Here is a 21,291-nt window from a genome sequence, read left to right on the forward strand (position 1 = left end):
GCAATCATTGAGCATTATTATGGAAAGAAAAAGAAAACATTTATTTAAATGTGCCTGTTACTTAGCCTTCAAGAGTACTTCGAAGCAGAGCAATCATGGTTGTCATTTTATATGTGGACAGTTTATCCTGTTCATAGCATTAAAGGCAAGAAAGGTTTCCTTGTGTCTAGGAAAATGAAATATCAATGGTAGTTAGAGGCTGATGTCAATAAATTCCTCTAAACTTAAAAGAGAACTTGAACTGAAAATAAAAGTCAAAATAACCATACACAGGTCATACTTACCTGTAGTCTACTCCTCATTCTCTTTCTTGTCCACTGTGATCAATGGAATTCTCCGTCCTCCATTTTAAAAATGGCCATTACCCCATAACAGCTTCCTGGTCATCACACTGTTAAACTGTAATATCACACACTTGAGCCACAGGGAAACATGGACATTTCCTTGCACATTCAGTTGTAACTGACAGAAGCTGATATATAACTGACAGCAACTGGTATATTTCAATTCTGACAAAATATTGTCAGAACTGGAAGGGATCATTGTAAGAAGAAAATAGTGAGCTTCAGAGATTAACTGACGGTGAGGTAAGTTTGTAATATTCATTTGCAGCTACAGCAGGTGTTTATTTTAAATAATTTTACTGCAAAAACCTGCTGTATCCTGGTCTGTCCACAGGTGATGCTGTGTTGTACAGTCAGTTTGTATGAGTTTCTCCAAGTAAGCCTTACATGCATCCACCGGACAGAACACAATGGGTTAACACTTTTCAGGCACTAAAGTCAGTCACGAAAAAAGTTTCTGGCGCTCCCATAGTTTCTCTGCACTCCAATATCTGTATAAGTTCGCCGCTCACCCTGGCCTAAACATTCAGAAGACACATCAACACACTGTCACTTCCTGGAACTCTGTGCTGCCTGAACCAGGCAAAAAAGCTTGCCCGCTACCTGACTAGTTTTGGACCACTGCGGCTCCTTACTCAGCGTATGATACTCTGAGGAATGACCCGTAGTTGTCCGAAACTAGTAAGGTGGCTTGCTAGCTTTTTTACTGATTTTATTACATATATCTTGCAAATTTATCTGAAAACGTTTATTCTACGGCATGTTGTTGGAAGTACTGGACTCCAAACCACTGCTGTTAAACCCATGATATGCCTTCTGCAAGCTGAAAAATCTTGTAAGTGCAGTGTAGCAGGGGTGGATGCACCTTTGACAATAAAGAATCTACACAGAATTGCACCACTGCATTTTCTGTTCCCTGCAGGCCATCGTACCTAAAGCTGTGAGGTCACCTCACCACAACAGGAAGGAAACTGCTAGAGGAGAGTGGATGACAGAGCAGAGGCAATGCTAGGAAAGAGACTGATCCGGCAGGGATGGCTAATAGTCCGATGGGTATACACCTGTAGTGGGACCAGGAGGAAGGAACCGGCATACTGAGGGGCACTGGCATTTTTGAACTGCCCGTCTGGTGACACTACTCTGAGTGGTAAGAGCCCGGTTCGGACAGCACGGAGTTCCCGGTATCAATAGTGTGTTGATGTGTTTTCTGAAGGTTTTGGCCAGGGTGAGATGGGAAATTATGTTGATATTGGAGAGCAGAGGGAGTGCCAGAACCTTTTTTTTTTTTTTTGTGACTGCATGCATCCACTAGATTCTACCATATCTCTGAAGATGCTGTAATAATCAGACATGCTGCATTGTATGAACATATGCTACATGTCTAAGCACACAACGTTATCTCATAGAAATAAAAGCAGGAAGATGGGAAAAGCAATTATGGCCAACAGACATTTACTGGAATTTCCTGCACCTCTTATGAGGTGCCCAGGACCTGTCATAGGATTTTAATGAAAAATGAAATGTGTTTGGTTGCCTCTTGCAATTTTTATACAATAGAGTTTGCAGAGTTCTCATCATCCTTAGCACCTTGTATGCCAACAGTTCCATTCCAGATAAGATCTGCATCATGTAAGTCACAAGAGCACTGAACACCTTGAAACAGAAGTGAGGATTTACACTTGTTGAAGCATTATTATTATTATTATTTATTATTTAGTATTTATATAGCGCCGACATATTACGCAGCGCTGTACAGTGTGTATATATATATATATATATATATATATATATATATATATATATCTTGTCACTAACTGTCCCTCAAAGGAGCTCACAATCTAATCCCTACCATTGCCATATGTCTATATTATGTAGTGTAAGTACTGTAGTCTAGGGCCAATTTTAGGGGGAGCCAATTAACTTATCCGTATGTTTTTGGAATGTGGGGGGAAACCGGAGTGCCCGGAGGAAACCCACGCAGACACGGAGAGAACATACAAACTCTTTGCAGATAGTGCCCTGGTTTGGATTCGAACCAGGGACCCAGTGCTGCAAGGCGAGAGAGCTAACCACTACGCCACCATGCTGCCCAGCATGGTACTGTACATTTACTAACTACCTATGGAGAACCTCATTCTATAGTTTCTGATACTCATCAGAATCAGAAAGTAGACACCACATAGAATTAGGAGCTGGTGTTGATACATGTTTTTTTTGGAAGTACTGAGAAAACAAATACGCTTGCCCTCTTATAGTACTACACTTTCCAGAATCCCTAAGGCTAGCTTCACAGTGGCCATTGCATTGTGTTCCCTGTAACAGCAGCTCAGCGGATTGGAAAAACAGTGTTCCCTTATGTTAGCGCATAACGTTGTATTGTGCAAGTACAATAAGGCATACAATCATGGCCAGGTTTCAGGCAAGGCCACAAAGGCCATGGCCTAGGGCACCAGGAAAGCAAGGGGCGGGCTGTGGGCTACACATTCATCCTGCTACACAGAGTTTCCACAGCGGTGGGAGGCTACTAACAGCCGGATCTGGCACTCAACGGAAGAAGGGGCAGCAAAGGGGCACTTACAGTGATCTCTGAGCTGCCTGTCACTCACTAAATGTGCAGTTTGCCAAGGAGCTTATAATCTAATCCCTGCCATGTTGTCACTTACTGTCCTCAGAGGAGCTCATAATGTAACCCCTGCCATCACCTCACTAACTATCCTCAAAGAAACCTACAAGCTAATCCCTGCTCTGTTGGGGGGGGGGGGGAGGAGGAGGGGAGTTTAGGATGCTGTTGGTTCAGGGGCATCCTGTGATAGTGGGCCTTGGGTGCTAAAAAAGTACAAATCGGCCCTGCATACAGTTAATAAAACGTGCTCCATTGTGCCACTGTTAACGTGAAGATTTTGCAGTAATGTGCTGTATGCACCGTGTTACGATGCCGCACACTGTTATTCCACAATGCATTGGCTACACAGTGAATGTCTCACAGGTGGTGCAGTGCAATGCAGCCGTTATGCAACACCACAAAGCACCACGGTAAACATAACCTTAGAAGTGTTTTAACACACTGTATTGCACTGACAAACGTGTAACTGCTTTGGATCTGTTTTGTACTTCTTGGACAGCACACCTATCTTGCTTCAACGGCTGTGCCAGGTCTAGCCTGTATGGCTGATACAGACTTAATGCAAGCAAAAAAGTGAAGATGACCAGCACTTGCCAATTCTTAAAAAGCAGGGTATTTATTCACAAAAAAAGTGAACAAAAAATAGCCATGACATCTGGACTCCCAGAATGTAACTATAGCTCTTGAGAGTAGATATAGCTCTTAGCTGCAAACAGTAGCATGAGGACTTCCTCCAGAATAGGTTACGCCTCCATTGCAGCCCAATTCAAATCACAACGGACTGTCGCCGTTTCGAACGGATAAACCGCTCTTTGTCAAGTGAAAGCATGCTACTGTTTGCAGCTAAGAGCTATATCTACTCTCAAGAGCTATAGTTACATTCTGGGAGTCCAGATGTCATGGCTATTTTTTGTTCACTTTTTTTGTGAATAAATACCCTGCTTTTTAAGAATTGGCAAGTGCTGGTCATCTTCACTTTTTCACTGCTTTGGATCTGCTCATGTGTTGCACTTCAATAACTTTGGAATGTTAGGAGGCGCCGTGACCTGCCCAATATGGCCGCCCACCCTCTCCTAGTGACCTCGGCAAGATGGCCACCACCACCCCAACATGGCCGCCACCTCCAGTCCCAGACTTCCGCCCATTGCCCACACGCAACATGGCCGCGGCGATACTTCCGCCGCGACCATCCGCACTATGCCGCTCTCTCCCCATTGGCTCCTCCATCCGACGGCTGCCGGCGTTCGTCACGACGCAGGTAACGTCAATATCCCAATAAAATACCAGACCGGACAGCGCACGGAGAGATACACAGGCGCCTCCGGACCTCTCATAGCTTCTGAGCCGGTAAGATTACTTCCACCGCCGTGCTACTCTCTGCGGGTGTCTCCGTCCTTACGCCCACAAGGTCTCCCCTCTCTCCTCTTCCTCCCCCATCTCGTCCTCTGGGCCCCTGCCCTTTCCTAATTCCCAATCCCATAAGTCTCAATCCTTTCATACACCACTCCCCCCCCTCTCCTCCCCGCTTCTCCCCCCTCCCTTTATTAAAGGTTGGTCAGATATATAACATAGAGGAAATAAATGTAGAGTCCACCTATGTTATTTTTTAGAGTTTTTAGAGTTTTTATTCTTAGAGTCAGGCAGCCATATGCTAATGCTAATTGGTGTACTATAGAAATGCTAGTTTGTTCTGCCATGTATTTTTTTATTTTTTATCACATCTATGATTTATGGTGAAAAGTGGAAAGATTACATGTACAAACGATATTGGTCTTATTTGTATTAGCTGTCATTCAATTTTACGTGTGTTTTTCTATTTTACACTTTTTTCTTTTATATGCCCAGTTGTATGTTTATGTTCTGCTCACAGCTGAAAATGTTCTGAGCGCTACCCTGTGTTTTACTTTATGTCAAGGCACTCATTGGACCTGAGGAAGCGGCTTACGCCGAGAAACGCGTTGTCATAGTGCTGTTCGCAATTAATAAATGAAACTATATTTTACCGTATCGTTAAGAAAATCTTATTTTATATTTTTTTAAGAACATTCGCTACGACTCAATTTCTAAATTTGATGACCTATATATGATTATAATTGGGCGCCTCCTAACATTCCAAATTTACCTATCATATCCTACTTGGTGGGATTTTTTCGCTCTCTCTCACCAGAAGAGTCGAAAATATCTTTTCATTTTTGGAGTTGCGACCAAGGACCTACAGAAAAAGACCGAGTGGAGACAGTATCTCTCCATCTAGGGCAGCACGGTGGCGTAGTGATTAGCTCTCTCGCCTTGCAGCACTGGGTCCCTGGTTCAAAGGGCACTATCTGCAAAGAGTTTGTATGTTCTCTCCGTGTCTGCGTGGGTTTCCTCTGGGCACTCCGGTTTTCTCCCACATTCCAAAAACATACGGATAAGTTAATTGGCTCCCCCTAAAAAAAATTGGCCCCAGACTACAGTACTTACACTACATAATATAGATATATGGCAATGGTAGGGATTAGATTGTGAGCTCCTTTGAGGGACAGTTAGTGACAAGATATATATATATATATATATATATACACTGTACAGCGCTGCGTAATATGTTGGCGCTATATAAATACTAAAAATAATAATAATAATAATAATAATCTGCATACACGAATGGTTGCCTCTTTGGAGCAACCCACCTTTGTGAGTATAGTTTCACTAACATTCTGTACTTTGCACCTATTAAGAAGGTATTACACCAGATCGGGCTCCCGGTGGCCGGGTGTTTCTTTGTGCTTGTCTCTTGCCAGTTTCTACTTTAATAACTTACTAATCTTCCTGGCAGGAGATGATGAATGGAAATGTCAACATGTAAAACATCCCTGTCATTCTGATGAAAGTGTATATTCCTGCCTTGCATAATGGAACATTCATTAAAATAAGAGTAGCAACACTACTAGAGAATGGCATCAAATATACTTCCTGCCATGTGTAGCTCTGGGTGAGCCCTAATTCAATGACACAAACAGATTTGAGAAGTCAGAGATGTCCTGTACACCATACCATATTCCATCGCTGTGGTTTTCAGTACATTTACTCTTAAATTTATACCAATGTAATAATGCTGTAGCAGCTGTAGACTGAAATGGAAACATAACATTTAACAACAGTTGCAAAATGGGTTATGTAGAGATAATATGTCAGTTAACGTTTTTACAATAGTAACGTCGCTCTTCAAAGATGTAATGTCAAGCTGAGCAAAATGTGAATATTAATGACTGTAATAACAGCCCATATGTAGCAAGCAGAGGCACACCCTCCGCTTTTTCAAGTTTAAAAAAAAAACCGGAGGGTGTGCCTCCGCGAAACGCGTTGTTTATGTTAATAAATTTGTACTTTTTTAGTACGCTGCACCTTTTTATTTGTCTGCATATAAAACTTTGTTTATATGCAGCTGCGGGGTGGTACAAACCCGTAGCTGCCTGTTTAGAGTATCCGGACATTGCTCGCCGTATTCCTAGGCGAGCGTCCTGGTTGCCCTAGTTACTGATACTGGAGGATCCTGGGACGTGACGTCACATCCGCCCCTGCGATTGTGGAGAGCCTGGTCCCCGGCTCGGCATAGCGGGACGCAAGCGTGCTGGGGCTGTGTACGCTGTGCCAGCCACTCTAGAACCAGGTGAGACCTGCCTAGTAGAAGTGTTTATTGTGTCTTCTGAAGGCTCAAAGCGCCCCTCCTCTTTTTACATTTTTTACAGCGGTACATTCTGGAGCAGCTGAGCGTATATATATATCTATCTATCTATCTATCTATCTATATATATATATATATATATATATATATATATATATATATATATATATATATATACATATATATATAGGGGCCTGATTGCACCTGGGGGTGTTACCCATCACCCCATCTTTCTTGTAAGAAACTGTGAGAGACAGCTTGAGATAAGGTTTTACTGCAGGAAAGTTCAAGGGCCCATTATTCCTGTTTTATTTATAGCTTAAAAGACAGAGGGCTTGATTCACTAAACCGTGATAACTGATATCATGGTCACGCTAGCGTCTTGTACGCGGTATAACGTGCGTAACGGTTTTCATGCGAAACTTCACGATTGCACACGAAAACCATTACGTGTGTTGCAACGTGGGCAAAACACTAGCACCACCGTGATATCAGTTATCTCGGTTTAGTGAATGAAGCCCAGAGTGTGGTTTTTAAAACTGCAACTGTGACAGTATGATACAATGTTCTAAAAAAAAAAGCTATGTAACTGAAAATAAAAATATGAGACTTTTTTTCTTTGCTACTAATGTTCTATTCATTATCCATACTGCACATACAGTTCATTTTATCATAAGGGTTTTTCTGCTTCAGGTTTGCTTTAAGGGATATCCTTGTCTGCAAAGAAACTTCAGGACTGCAGCATCGATTTCTCTCCGGTGATGGGGCTTCTCCTTCTCCCTACCTCTCTCTTTTGTGTTTTAGAGCATCCTAATTGAGAACATGGCTCTGGATGGGCACCTCAGCTCATAGCTGTATTTACTCTGGAGAATATTGTTTTTATATTCTGTTCACCATTCCCCCATCATCTGCCTCTCTCGCCCTGACATATACTGTATAGTACATTCATTAAGTTACTATAGTTTGCCCTGTCTCCATATACAATACTCACCTTATCACCAAGCTTGCGTGAATCAATCCTGTTAAAGGCACAACTTGAAAATAAAGAGCACAAACACTGAAATTATGGATCGGAGGATATGTTTTAATCATCGTTTCTTCGCTTGGTTTCCACAAGCAGGAGTTCTCTTAGTAATGGCTAGAAACACATCTATATTTAATTGTAAAGGTCGGCATTCCGCCTGAGCTTTGTCTGGAATATCCTCTGGTTTACTCTTCTGCTAAACGTAAAATTGACTTATTATTTCTGACAAAAGCCAATGGGGATGTCAGTCCAAATCAGCAGCCTCTGGAAAGAATGGTAGATTAAATATATGATTGTATATAAGAAAAGTGTAAGCTTTGTCCCTATATTGCTGCTGACTACATATGTTACGTACATAGCAGTTATTGCAGTGTTTTTATGCAGTGCCTTATAAGCTTACCTGAAGAAGGGTCCTGTCCTTGGAAGTGACCCAGAAGAATGAATTTAAAGGATAAGTTTGGAGATTGAAATGCTGATCCTTGAGGCAAGCATCACACACTACCAAACTCCAGATAGCAGAAGCCAGCTAAGCGTTGCGCCTTCTGTTACAGTCCTCACATCATTAATTTTGGTACTATACATAAGCACTATGTAATATGTTGGCACTTAATAAATAAAATATAACAATTGTGATAATTATATGCAAATTGTTAATTGTTGACCTTAATGTAGTATTTACTGTATATATTCTTACCACTGGGGTGATTTTCCATTAGTTCCTTTTATGACATAATGGCTCTGCTTTGAGTAGAAATGCCTGTTTTTTTCTCGGAAAACATACTTGAAGGGACATGTGACATAATGAGATAAACGTAAGTACTCACAGACCTGGAATTGCTATGCACTGCCACCGAACCTCTAGCCCACACCTTCTCTAAGGTCTATCAAATACTTCTACCATCCTTGTCAAGTGGAGCAACTACACTCCTTACCTCAAAATGGGAACAAGCCATGCCTACAAATTACAATTGATTTAGAATCATGGGAAAAGAGCTATACATTCACACACCTGCTCTTCGTGGCAAGTATAGCATATAGTAGGAACACAGTGTATGGCTAGCACCAATGGGGGAAAAAAAGACTTTCAATCGTGACGTGCTGTGACTCGAGTCACCTGTGCACTTCAGGTGTCCATTCAATGAATATTTCAATGAGTCAGCACCGTCTCCATAAAAATAAGCTCATTGAGCTTATTTTTATTGAGACGGTGCTGACTCATTGGAATATAGCATATAGTAGGAACGCAATTTTAAAAGTTTAGCAAGGTGGTGGTATCGTTACCCAACCTTATTACACCAATTCCCACCAGAGATCTCCAAAATGTGCTGGAGATATAATATCTTGAGTAGGACATATAAACACATGTGGTGGGACTGTACGGTAGTACAACCGGTTTGGAAGATGACATTCGCAGTATGTTCCAAGGGCTCAGGCAAACGGTATCATCCAACACTACCCTTCTATCCAATATATGAGGATCTATTTCCAATGCCAAAAAAATGACCGCCTTACGCAGATAGGCGTCGGCAGGTTGCAAGTGGTTTTGCATGGAAACCATGTCAGTTCACGGAGGGTGTCTCCGTGAACAACCTGCGAGCCGCCGATCGCGGCTCGCAGGCAAAATGTAAACACGCGGGGAAGAAATCCCAGCTGTTTACATCATACGGCGCTGCTGCTGATCTAAGGAAAATAGGCTGGTCCTTAAGTGGTTAAGACACATTCTTACATCTACTAGACAGCTAATTGCTAAACATTGGAAAACAACCAACACCGCCTCCCTCACAGAACGGGCCAACGACACCAGGGAGGTTCATGGTGGTATCTGTGAGTCCCCTTTAAGAAGGGGACACCCAGATGTCTGCCCCCTCCCCAGGTGAAATGAGTATCCATGTACTAACGGTACATAGTACCCCTTATCCATTTTCAGAAATAATTAAATGTAAATAAACACATAACTACTAATAACGTCCTTTAATGTTCTTATTTAACAGAGGGCCTGATTCACAAAGCTTTTCAGTTAAATTAACTCACCTTATTTATTAACTCAAAAATTCTCTCTCCTTAAAGGAAATCCGAGGTGAAAATAAACTGATGAGATAAACAATAGTATCTATCCTCCGCCACCTAAAAATGACTTTTTAAAACATCCTCGTTTTATTTTAAATTTAAATTAATTTTTTAAGTTATTATGGTTTAATTGTCTCTGCTCAATGACACATTCATTGAAGTATGCCAGAGCTAAAATCTATGAATTACTGACCCTTCTTATCAGTTTCCTGCTTTCAGAAGCCATTTACTGCCAGGAAAAAGTTTTTTTATGGCTGTAATTCCTCATCAGTGAGCATTATGCTATAGTCCGAAAACAGTTCAACCCGGACAGAAACTGTCACTTTCATACATAATGTTAAACTCTTTCAGGCAAAGAAAGAAAAAAAGGAATGCAGCATAGCTATTTGTGTGCTTGGCACAGTACATACACATGTCTATGTCATTATGTCACATGTCACCTCGGATGTCCTTTAACCACTTCAGCCTTCAGTGTCGTTTCACCTTATGCATCTGAGCAACTTTCACCTCCCATTCATTCGCCAATAACTTTATCACTACTTATCACAATTAATTGATCTATATATTGTTTTTTTCTGCCACTAATTAGGCTTTCTTTGGGTGGTACATTTTGCTAAGAATTTTTTTTCTAAATGCATTTTAATGGGAATATTAAAAAAAATCATTATTTTTCAGTTTTTAGCCATTATAGCTTTAAAATAATACATGCTACCATAATTAAAATCCACATATTTTATTTGTCCATTTGTTCCAGTTATTACACCATTTAAATTATGTCCCTATAACAATGTATGGCATTAATATTTTATTTGGAAATAAAGGTGCATTTTTTCAATTTGCGTCCACCACTATTTACAAGCTTATAATTTAAAAAATTATAGTAATATACTCTCTTGACATGCATATTAAAAAAAAAATCAGACCCCTAGGTAACTATTTATGTTGTTGTTATTTTTTTTTATTATAAAATTGTATTTGGTTTTTTTTTGGAGTGGGGAGGTAAACAGGTAATTTGAAATGTAATTGATTCTGTATATATTTTTTTTAAAGTATGTAAATGTAGTTTTATTATTTGTCCACAAGATGGCCACAGTCATTTTTTGTTTTTTTTTTATCCTGTAAGCGAGAGCTCTCGCTTACAGGACTTGAAGGGATGACGTGAAACATAGAAAAATCGCGGCTTTTCAGAGAAGCCGTCGGTTTTTCTTACAGAGACATAGGTCAATGAATGGGAACTGTGTTCCCATTCATTGATCTCGGGAGCAGCAGAAGGTGGCGGGAGCACGCCCGGCTCAGCTGCAGCAGGGCAGGCTATCTGGATGGATATATCCGTCCAGATAGACTTAAGTGGTTAAATGACTTAACTCATGGTTTACCTCTCCTTATCTAACATAACTCACGGTTTAGCTCTCCTTTTTTGACATAACTCATGGTTTAGCTCTCCTTATCTATTTATCTCATGAATTATCTCTCCTTATTTGTTTATCTCATGCATTAGCACTCCTTAGCAGTGGTGCTCGGATACCCCCAATCACAAATTCGAGTGATCACGAATTTGACTCCACCCACTTATGTATTGACTCGTGATCACAAGTAGAAAGGGATATCAGACTCGAGTGCGGTTTTGAGTCGAATAAATGCATGTACCGGTAATCATGTATCATGAGTGGTATTTGTGATTAAAAACCCACCGACTTTAATGGTTAATAGCAAAGCCCCCTTACATGCTAGAAACACCAAATTTTCCAGATATGTTAAGAAAAACAGTGGGAACAAGAGGAATTTTTTTTCAAAAGTATCTTATAGTTTTTGAGAAAATGTTAAAGTTTCAAAGGAAAAAATTATACTTTCAAATACAGTAAATACATTAACTGTCATTTACCACATTTAAATGTACACTTTTTCCTTTGAAACTTTAAAATTGATTTTCTCAAAAACTATAAGGTCTTTTGAAAACCATTTTTCCTCTTGTTCCTCCTGTTCTTCTTAATATATCTGGTGTTTCTAGCATGTAAGGGGGCTTTGCTATTAACGGCTAAAGTCGGCTGGTTTTTAATCACAAATACCGACTAGTGATCACGAGTAACTCATGATCACGAGTCGGGTAATGAGTGCAATCACGAGTGCATTTGTGATCGGCATTCGTGATCAAGAGCTGATCACTAATGTCGATTATGACCTCATGATTGCAAAAAATGGCTTGTGATCATGAGCTACTCATGATCATGACCTTGTGATGAGCACCACTACTCTTTACAGTTAAGGTGAAAAATAAGCAACCTTTGTGAAACAACCCAATGAATACTTGCCTTGAATTTTTGTACTTTTTTCTTTAGTTGCTTTTTTGCCCTTTAGTTTTTGTTCGAACCTCTTCTTTATGAAAAATAATCAACTAAATATGAATATGTAGCTGTAGAAGATACTGCTTGCAAAACAAGTGTTTCCAGGCTGTAAGTTTGTAACTGCAGAATAACACTAATATACAATTACTCCATTCCAGTAATAGTGATGCAGTGATTGGGAGCATTAGCCAGCTGTCACTGCTTCATCAACATCCATTCCAAGCAATTAATATATAATATTGTAAGGGTAAAGAGAGTCCATGTTCATTTGAGCCTTGCTTAGATTTCATTGTTTGGCACAATTGAATCCACAATTGCCATCTGCTGACTGTTCCTTGTTTCTCTCTTTAGTAAATGTTTACTCGTAACCATTTTTTTTCTTAAAGCAAGATTTTTTGTTTTCATTTGTCCCTGCTTGTGGTTCTGATTCTCCATGATGTAACCAGTTACTTTGTTACATATTTTCTGATAGCGGAACTTAAGTTTCAAGAACAAAAAATGCATCACAGTTAACGATTTTACAAATATTTTGCAAAGCTAAATTGTAAATTGTTACCTGCTCCTGTTTTTAGACAGAAAAAAATATTACATTTGTGGCATCCAAAAATATTTTAAACCTTTAAAAAAGTATAAGATGAAAAATAAGCAATTTTCTTAACAAATCCTTTTATCTGCTATATAAATAAACAAGAGAAAGTAAAGGAAGAACTTCCCCTGGCACAGAATTTAAGTATCCACACAAATACATATAGTATAGGTAGAAAAAACACAGCAATGACCATAACACATACTGAAGGATTTCTATGTTCATAATATTCAGAGATAGGAGTGGTCACTGTGACAAGATAAGACCAGAAGCCAAATGTTGCAGTATCGTTGGATACGGTAATAGTTCAAATAAAAAAAGAGTAGTTATACTCACAATGGTGGGTAGTAGAACCTGCAACCATTGTATGTCATCTACAGGGAAAAAACATCCCCACTCAGTATCTCAGGTCCTGCCAGAACTGGATGGCTGGATCCTTACTGGCTGTGGCTATCACCACACCAGTGGGAAGACAATGGTAAGCAATGATGAGAGGTGGAGGTAACCAAAATATGATTGTCAGAGAAAATAATAAAGATTATAAAAATTCGGTATCCTAGCTATCCAGATGAAACAACCCAGACAAAAAAGGGTTTTAGATCAGGTCATATTTATTCAAGCACATTTAAAACAGACAATGCATTGCACGGGTCTCTTAGTTTTAGACCAGGGCACCAAAACGAAAACAAACAAAAAAACGGAACTTCTGAAGGCACTCATATTGACCCAAGAAAGCGGGTAGAAACCCGTGAAACACGTTGTCTGTTTTAAACATGTTTGAATAAATCTGACCTGATCTAAAACCCTTTTTTGTCTGGGTTGTGATATCTGGAGAGGTAGGATACCTCATTTTTATAGTCTTAATTATTTTCTATTATTTACATACAATCTGACAATCCATATTTTGGGTGCCTCCAACCCTCATCATTAATAATATTCAGGTGTCCGATTACTATCCTATTATTAGGCTACCCATTCTGGTAAAAGCAGCCGACTTCTGGCAGCACTACAGGACAATTACTTGACTCAAATGGTAACGGAACCAACTAGGGGGAATGCGTTACAGGATCTGATCATTTCTAATAGACCAGATAATGTATCAAATGTGCAGGTTCAAGAACATTTGGGAAATAGTGATCACAACATGATAACGTTTGATCTGGTGACTGATAGGCCACGGGACAGCGGGACCACTAAAACTATGAATTTTAGAAAAGCAAAGTTCAATCAAATTAGGCAGGCACTAAGTTTGGTGAACTGGGATAATGTACTACAAGGGGAGGACACTGAAGGGAAATGGCAAGCTTTTAAACTTCTTCTCAATCAATATTGTAGTATGTATATCCCATATGGAAACAAAATGTCTAGGAATAAAAAAAAGGCCTCTATGGATAAATAGAAAGGTTAGGGATAAAATGAAGAGGAAAAGGAATGCCTATAAGGTCCTAAAACAGGAGGGGACCGAGGCTGCACTAAGCAATTATAAGGAGTGCAATAAAAATTGTAAAAAAGAAATTAGACTGGCAAAGATCGAAGCTGTAAATCAAATCGCTAGGGATATCAAATCAAACCCAAAAAAGTTTTACAAGTACATCAACTCTAAAAAAAGAAAGGTTGACTGTATAGGACTCCTAAAGGATGAGGGTGGGAACTCAATGGTGGATGACCAAGGTAAGGCAGAGTTATTAAATGCTTTCTTTGCTTCTGTCTTCACAAAGGAAACAGCACTGTTGCAAATTACAGAGGCAGAAGAGTCTCAATCTTCTAACTGTAATATTAAATACTTAACGCAGGAAGAAGTAAAGACAAGACTAAATAAATTAAAAATAGACAAGGCACCTGGCCCGGATGGCATGCATCCTCGGGTCCTAAGGGAGTTAAGTTCAGTTATAGCTAAACCCCTTTATCTTATCTTTTGTGACTCTCTTGCAACTGGCAGAGTCCCAGTGGATTGGCGTATAGCCCATGTTTTCCCATTATTTAAGAAGGGCAAAAAATCAGATCCAGGAAATTATAGACCTGTAAGCTTAACATCAGTTGTATGCAAACTATTTGAGAGGTTACTAAGAGATACTATACATGACTTCATAGTAGAAAATAATCTTATTTCTCAGCATCAACATGGGATTACTAAAGACAGGTCCTGTTTGACTAACATGCTCAGCTTTTATGAGGTAGTGAATGCTAATATGGATATTGGGAATGCTGTAGATGTGATATACTTGGACTTTGCATAGTTACATACATAGTTATTATGGCTGAAAAAAGACATACGTCCATCGAGTTCAACCAGTACAAAGTACAACTCCAGCCCGTCCCCCACATACCCCTGTTGATCCAGAGGAAGGCGAAAAAAAACCCACCAGGCATGGTCCAATTAGCCCCAAATGGGAAAAATTCCTTCCTGACTCCAGATGGCAATCAGATAAAATCCCTGGATCAACATCATTAGGCATAACCTAGTAATTGTAGCCATGGATGTCTTTCAACTCAAGGAAAGCATCTAAGCCCCCTTTAAATGCAGGTATAGAGTTTGCCATAACGACTTCCTGTGGCAATGCATTCCACATCTTAATCACTCTTACTGTAAAGAACCCTTTCCTAAATAAATGGCTAAAACGTTTTTCCTCCATGCGCAGATCATGTCCTCTAGTCCTTTGAGAAGGCCTAGGGACAAAAAGCTCATCCGCCAAGCTATTATATTGCCCTCTAATGTATTTATACATGTTAATTAGATCTCCTCTAAGGCGTCTTTTCTCTAGACTAAATAAACCCAGTTTATCTAACCTTTCTTGGTAAGCGAGACCTTCCATCCCACGTATCAATTTTGTAGCTCGTCTCTGCACCTGCTCTAAAACTGCAATATCTTTTTTGTAATGTGGTGCCCAGAACTGAATTCCATATTCCAGATGTGGCCTTACTAGAGAGTTAACCTCCCTGCCGTTATAAAAAAATGCTGCGCACGGCAGGGAGGGTGTTTTTTCGCATTATTTTTTTTTTTTTAGCATGTAGCTAGCCTAGCGCTAGCTACATGCTTCCCCCCTCCCTGCGGCGTCCCCCCGAATGCGCCGATCGCCGCCGGCGCATATACCCATCCGGAAATCCCGTTCTGAACGGGATTTCCAGGAGGGCTTCCCCCGTCGCCATGGCGACGGGCGCGATGACGTCACCGACGTCATCGACGTCGTGACGTCAGAGGGAGTCCCGAACTACCCCTCGACGCTGCCTGGCACTGATTGGCCAGGCAGCGCACGGGTCTCGGGGGGGGGGACACCCTCTGTCGCGGCGGGTTGCGAATCGGCGGGGAGCGGCGGCGATCGTAAGTTACACGCAGCTAGCAAAGTGCTAGCTGCGTGTAACAAAAAAAAAATTATGCAAATCGGCCCAGCAGGGCCTGAGGAATCCTCCGCGGCAGGTTACCCCGAGCTGAGCTCGGGATAACCGGCAGGGAGGTTAAACAGGGGCAATATTATGCTAGCATCTCGAGTTTTTATTTCCCTTTTAATGCATCCCAAAATTTTGTTCGCTTTAGCTGCAGCGGCTTGGCATTGAGTACGATTATTTAACTTGTTGTCGATGAGTACTCCTAAGTCCTTCTCCAAGTTTGATGTTCCCAACTGTATCCCATTTATTTTGTATGGTGCTAGACCATTGGTACGACCAAAATGCATGACTTTACATTTGTCAACATTGAATTTCATCTGCCATGTATGTGCCCATATAGCCATCCTATCCAGATCCTGTTGCAATATGACACTATCTTCCTGAGAGTTGATGATTCTGCACAATTTTGTATCATCTGCAAAAATAGCAACATTGCTCACTACTGCATCTACTAGGTCATTAATAAATAAATTGAAGAGCACTGGACCCAGTACAGACCCCTGTGGGACCCCACTGCTAACAGTCTCCCATTTTGAGTACGATCCATTGACCACAACTCTTTGTTTTCTGTCCATTAGCCAGTTCCCTATCCATGCACACAAACTCTTCCCCAGTCCTTGCATCCTCAACTTTTGCACCAGACTTCTGTGGGGAACAGTGTCGAAGGCCTTTGCAAAGTCCAAGTATATCACATCTACAGCATTCCCAATATCCATATTAGCATTCACTACCTCATAAAAGCTGAGCATGTTAGTCAAACAGGACCTGTCTTTAGTAAACCCATGTTGATGCTGAGAAATAAGATTATTTTCTACTATGAAGTCATGTATAGTATCTCTTAGTAACCCCTCAAATAGTTTGCATACAACTGATGTTAAGCTTACAGGTCTATAATTTCCTGGATCAGATTTTTTGCCCTTCTTAAATAATGGGAAAACGTGGGCTGTACGCCAATCCACTGGGACTCTGCTAGTTGCAAGAGAGTCACAAAAGATAAGATAAAGGGGCTTAGCTATAACTGAACTTAATTCTCTTAGGACCCGAGGATGCATGCCATCCGGGCCAGGTGCCTTGTCTATTTTTAATTTATTTAGTCTTGCCTTTACTTCTTCCTGCGTTAAGTATTTAATATTACAGTTAGAAGATTGTGACTCTTCTGCCTCTGTAATTTGCAACAGTGCTGTTTCCTTTGTGAAGACAGAAGCAAAGAAAGCATTTAATAACTCTGCCTTACCTTGGTCGTCCACCATTGAGTTCCCACCCTCATCCTTTAGGATTCCTATACAGTCAACCTTTCTTTTTTTAGAGTTGATGTACTTGTAAAACGTTTTTGGGTTAGATTTGATATCCCTAGCGATTTGATTTTCAGCTTCGATCTTTGCCAGCCTAATTTCTTTTTTACAATTTTTATTGCACTCCTTATAATTGCTTAGTGCAGCCTCAGTCCCCTCCTGTTTTAGGACCTTATAGGCATTATTTTTCCTCTTCATTTTATCCCTAACCTTTCTATTCATCCATAGAGGCCTTTTTTTATTCCTAGACATTTTGTTTCTATATGGGATATACATACTACAATATTGATTGAGAATACGTTTAAAAGCTTGCCATTTCCCTTCAGTGTCGTCCCCTTGTAGTACATTATCCCAGTTCACCAAACTTAGTGCCTGCCTAATTTGATTGAACTTTGCTTTTCTAAAATTCATAGTTTTAGTGGTCCCGCTGCCCCGTGGCCTATCAGTCACCAGATCAAACGTTATCATGTTGTGATCACTATTTCCCAAATGTTCTTGAACCTGCACATTTGATACATTATCTGGTCTATTAGAAATGATCAGATCCTGTAACGCATTCCCCCTAGTTGGTTCCGTTACCATTTGAGTCAAGTAATTGTCCTGTAGTGCTGCCAGAAATCTGCTGCTTTTACCAGAATGGGTAGCCTCAATACCTCAGTCAATGTCTGGAAAGTTGAAGTCGCCCATAATTATGACCTCATTTTTACTTGCAGCTTTTTCAATCTGCTGTAGTAATCGCAGTTCTGCAGCTTCATTAATAAGAGGTGGTCTGTAGCATACCCCAATAAGCAATTGGCAACTTTTATTTCCACCATGAATATTTACCCAAACGGACTCCACATCTTCGCAATCTTCCTCCATCTCATCGTTGAGGACAGCTGTAAAAGAATTCTTAACAAAGAGACAAACCCCTCCACCTTTTTTCCCTGTTCTATCCCTCCTAAAGACATTGTATCCTTTTAAATTAGCTATCCAGTCATGGCTTTCATCCATCCATGTCTCGGTTATTCACACAATGTCATAGCCTTTGTCATTCAGAATGAACTCTAGTTCGTCTATTTTATTTGCAAGGCTCCGAGCATTGGTTACCATGCACTTTATATTTTTACCAACACATTTACCAATTTTGTTTACACGAAATGGGCTACTTGAAGTTTTACCAACCTCCTTAATCTTTACACTGTCTCCACCCCCCTCTCCACCCCCCCATAATGTTAGGCTCCCACTGTCTTTTTACCTTATCTTGTCTACATATTGAGACTTTATCCTCCCGCCTCCCCCCAGATCCTAGTTTAAAATCTCCTCCAACCGTTTAGCCATCTTCTCCCCCAATGCAGCTGCACCCTCCCCATTAAGGTGCAGCCCATCCCTGCTGTAGAACCTGTAGCCGACTGCAAAGTCTGCCCAGTTCTCCAGGAACCCAAACCCTTCCTTCCTACACCAATTTCTCAGCCACTTATTTAACTCCCTAAGCTCCCTCTGTCTCTCAGTTGACATGTATAAAGATTATTTGGTATGTGGAGATGTAACTAGTAGAGGAGCAATCACTCCAGCCACAGTGGTGCTCAGGACTGTGGAAGCCCCAACTCCAAACCCTCACTCTTATACAGGACCCCTTACCAGAGCAAGTGCTGTCGTGGCCACACTTGTTATTAGGGTTGCTGCATTGTTATGGGGGAGACCATAATCACTATAATATGGGCCTCCAAGCCAAGAGTCAGTCCACCAGGCGGGTGTGAATTATAGGCTGGGAGAGGTCCATAACCTTGTTGGTAAAGAATGCTTCATTTCTTTGGGAAAGTGGAGATGCACTCTAAAATACTACATTAACATTACAACTACGGAACAGTCAAAAGAAAAAACTCTTCCAAACAGATTCTGTCATATGCGCCTTACAATGTCCACTGACCTAAATAAACAGGGACCAATTCCAATGGTTGTTGGTTGAAGTACACAACCATATTTAGCTGGTGTCTTTGACATAGGTTGACATAGCTGGTATCTTTTTGCATCTACCATTAGCAGGCACAGCCACACACAAATCATTTTCCAGTGGAGAAAAAGGATGACAGATTTATTTCAAAACACAAGAAAGGAGTCATGTTTTCCAATGAAAAATAAAATGTAATATTTTAAACCCTTTTTATATGCATGCCCATGCTGCCACAGTAATATTGATCTTTCGCAATACCAGACATTTCAGTTTCATTAGATGAAATTCATGAGCCATCTTCAGCGTAATAGACATTATATGTGTTTCAGCTGTATCTTTGTATTTTTTAATTAAACAGCTCCTTGTATTTATGGTAATCATCAAAATATCTTTGAACAAACCAGAACAGTTTACTGCATGTGAAACGCAACTGTACCCTGGAGAAATATAGCTTAATTTAATCTCCAGGCCAGAATGGTTAGTCACAGGAGTGCAGGGAATTACTTTAATTTGAATAGGCCGCTCTGGTCAGAAGGAATGAATCGTGTTTAGAATATGCAGATACTTTCCATTCAAACAAGGACTGAGTTGCCAAGAAAACAATTTACAGGCAACATATAAATGGTTTCCCCTCATTTTATATTATTATTTTTAACACTTTCAAAAAGGTGTTTTATTTTTCTAAATGGGATTTATTTGTTTAAATAAATGTTTCATATAATGTGAAGCCATATTGATCGGTCTGCAAAGCCTCAGGGGTTTTCAAAGACTGGTGTATACTAGTTACTACATCCCTGGAGGCACTCTCTCTGTTAAACAGATCTATGAACAGCATCTTGTACAGTTAACTGAGTCACCCATTACTGCATTGCCAGGTAATTAGATCCTCTGCCTAAGGCCAAAAACCATGACCTCGGGACTATCGTTAGTTTGAGCTCTAACTGCTGGCTGGATTAGGTAAACATGAAATAACCACATGTTAAGTCTCATCTTCACCCTGTTATTTTTATAAAAATTCTATTTTATTACTGAATTTAATAAATATTAATAAAACTGTACATTGCCCATTGCAGAAGATGCTACACTTGTGATGGAAAATAAAACATGTATTGAACACAGCAATGGGGCATTCACAGAACAACGCAGCCTTCGCAAAGTTTTATCTTTGCATTGCTGCCTATAATTAGAAGGTGTTTGGTGATTGATATGTTGGAAGATGAACCTTGTTCCTGTAGACAATTTTTGGGCAGAAGACAGCGGGTTTTCCCCAACAACAGATTCTAATTTTCCCATCCATTTTAAGTTACCAGAAGAGTAAACTATAGGTGGGACATACAGCATAGATTTATGTCCAATGTGACAAACACATCAATTCCTCGCTGTTCTGAATCTGATCAGAGGGGGGTCGATTTCCCCCATACACTACACAGATTTTCAACAGATTTCACCATGAAATACTGTGAAAACATACCAAACTGCAGTGTTGCACTGTTTAATACAGCGCAACTCTATGGGCCGTTGATCTGCATTTGCTCCCCCACCATGACCGATAAACTGAAATTTGACATCCGATGATAATTATAATAGTCTCACATGGAAGAGTGTATACCATCAGCTGCCCCAAATGCCATCAGCTGTGCTCTTACATGTAGCATTCCTATGGAAACAGATGACAGTGAATCTGCTGCTGTTAACCATCTTTGGGACTGGGCCTTACTTCCCCTGATAAGAACTTAAACTTGTGGCTACTGTTGACCTGTGGAGTAGAACTACAGTCAGGCATATCATACAATTAAAAACCTGTCTACTAATTCCTTAGAGACTATGGCCTCGATTCATAAACAGCAGTGCGATAAAAAAAATCTTGTCGGGAAAATACCGCACTCGGTATTTTCCCGGTCTGTGTGCTAATTCATAAAGATTTCCCCAGCTGCCTTGGAGGTCGGAAAATTACCACAGCCCATTGAGCGGTAGAGTAGAGCAGTGTCTCGATTCTCTCTTTGCCCTGCAGAAATGAATCACACAGATGGCT

Source organism: Hyperolius riggenbachi, chromosome 8 (genome assembly GCF_040937935.1).
Source record: "Hyperolius riggenbachi isolate aHypRig1 chromosome 8, aHypRig1.pri, whole genome shotgun sequence".
Classification (NCBI taxonomy): Eukaryota; Metazoa; Chordata; class Amphibia; order Anura; family Hyperoliidae; genus Hyperolius; species Hyperolius riggenbachi.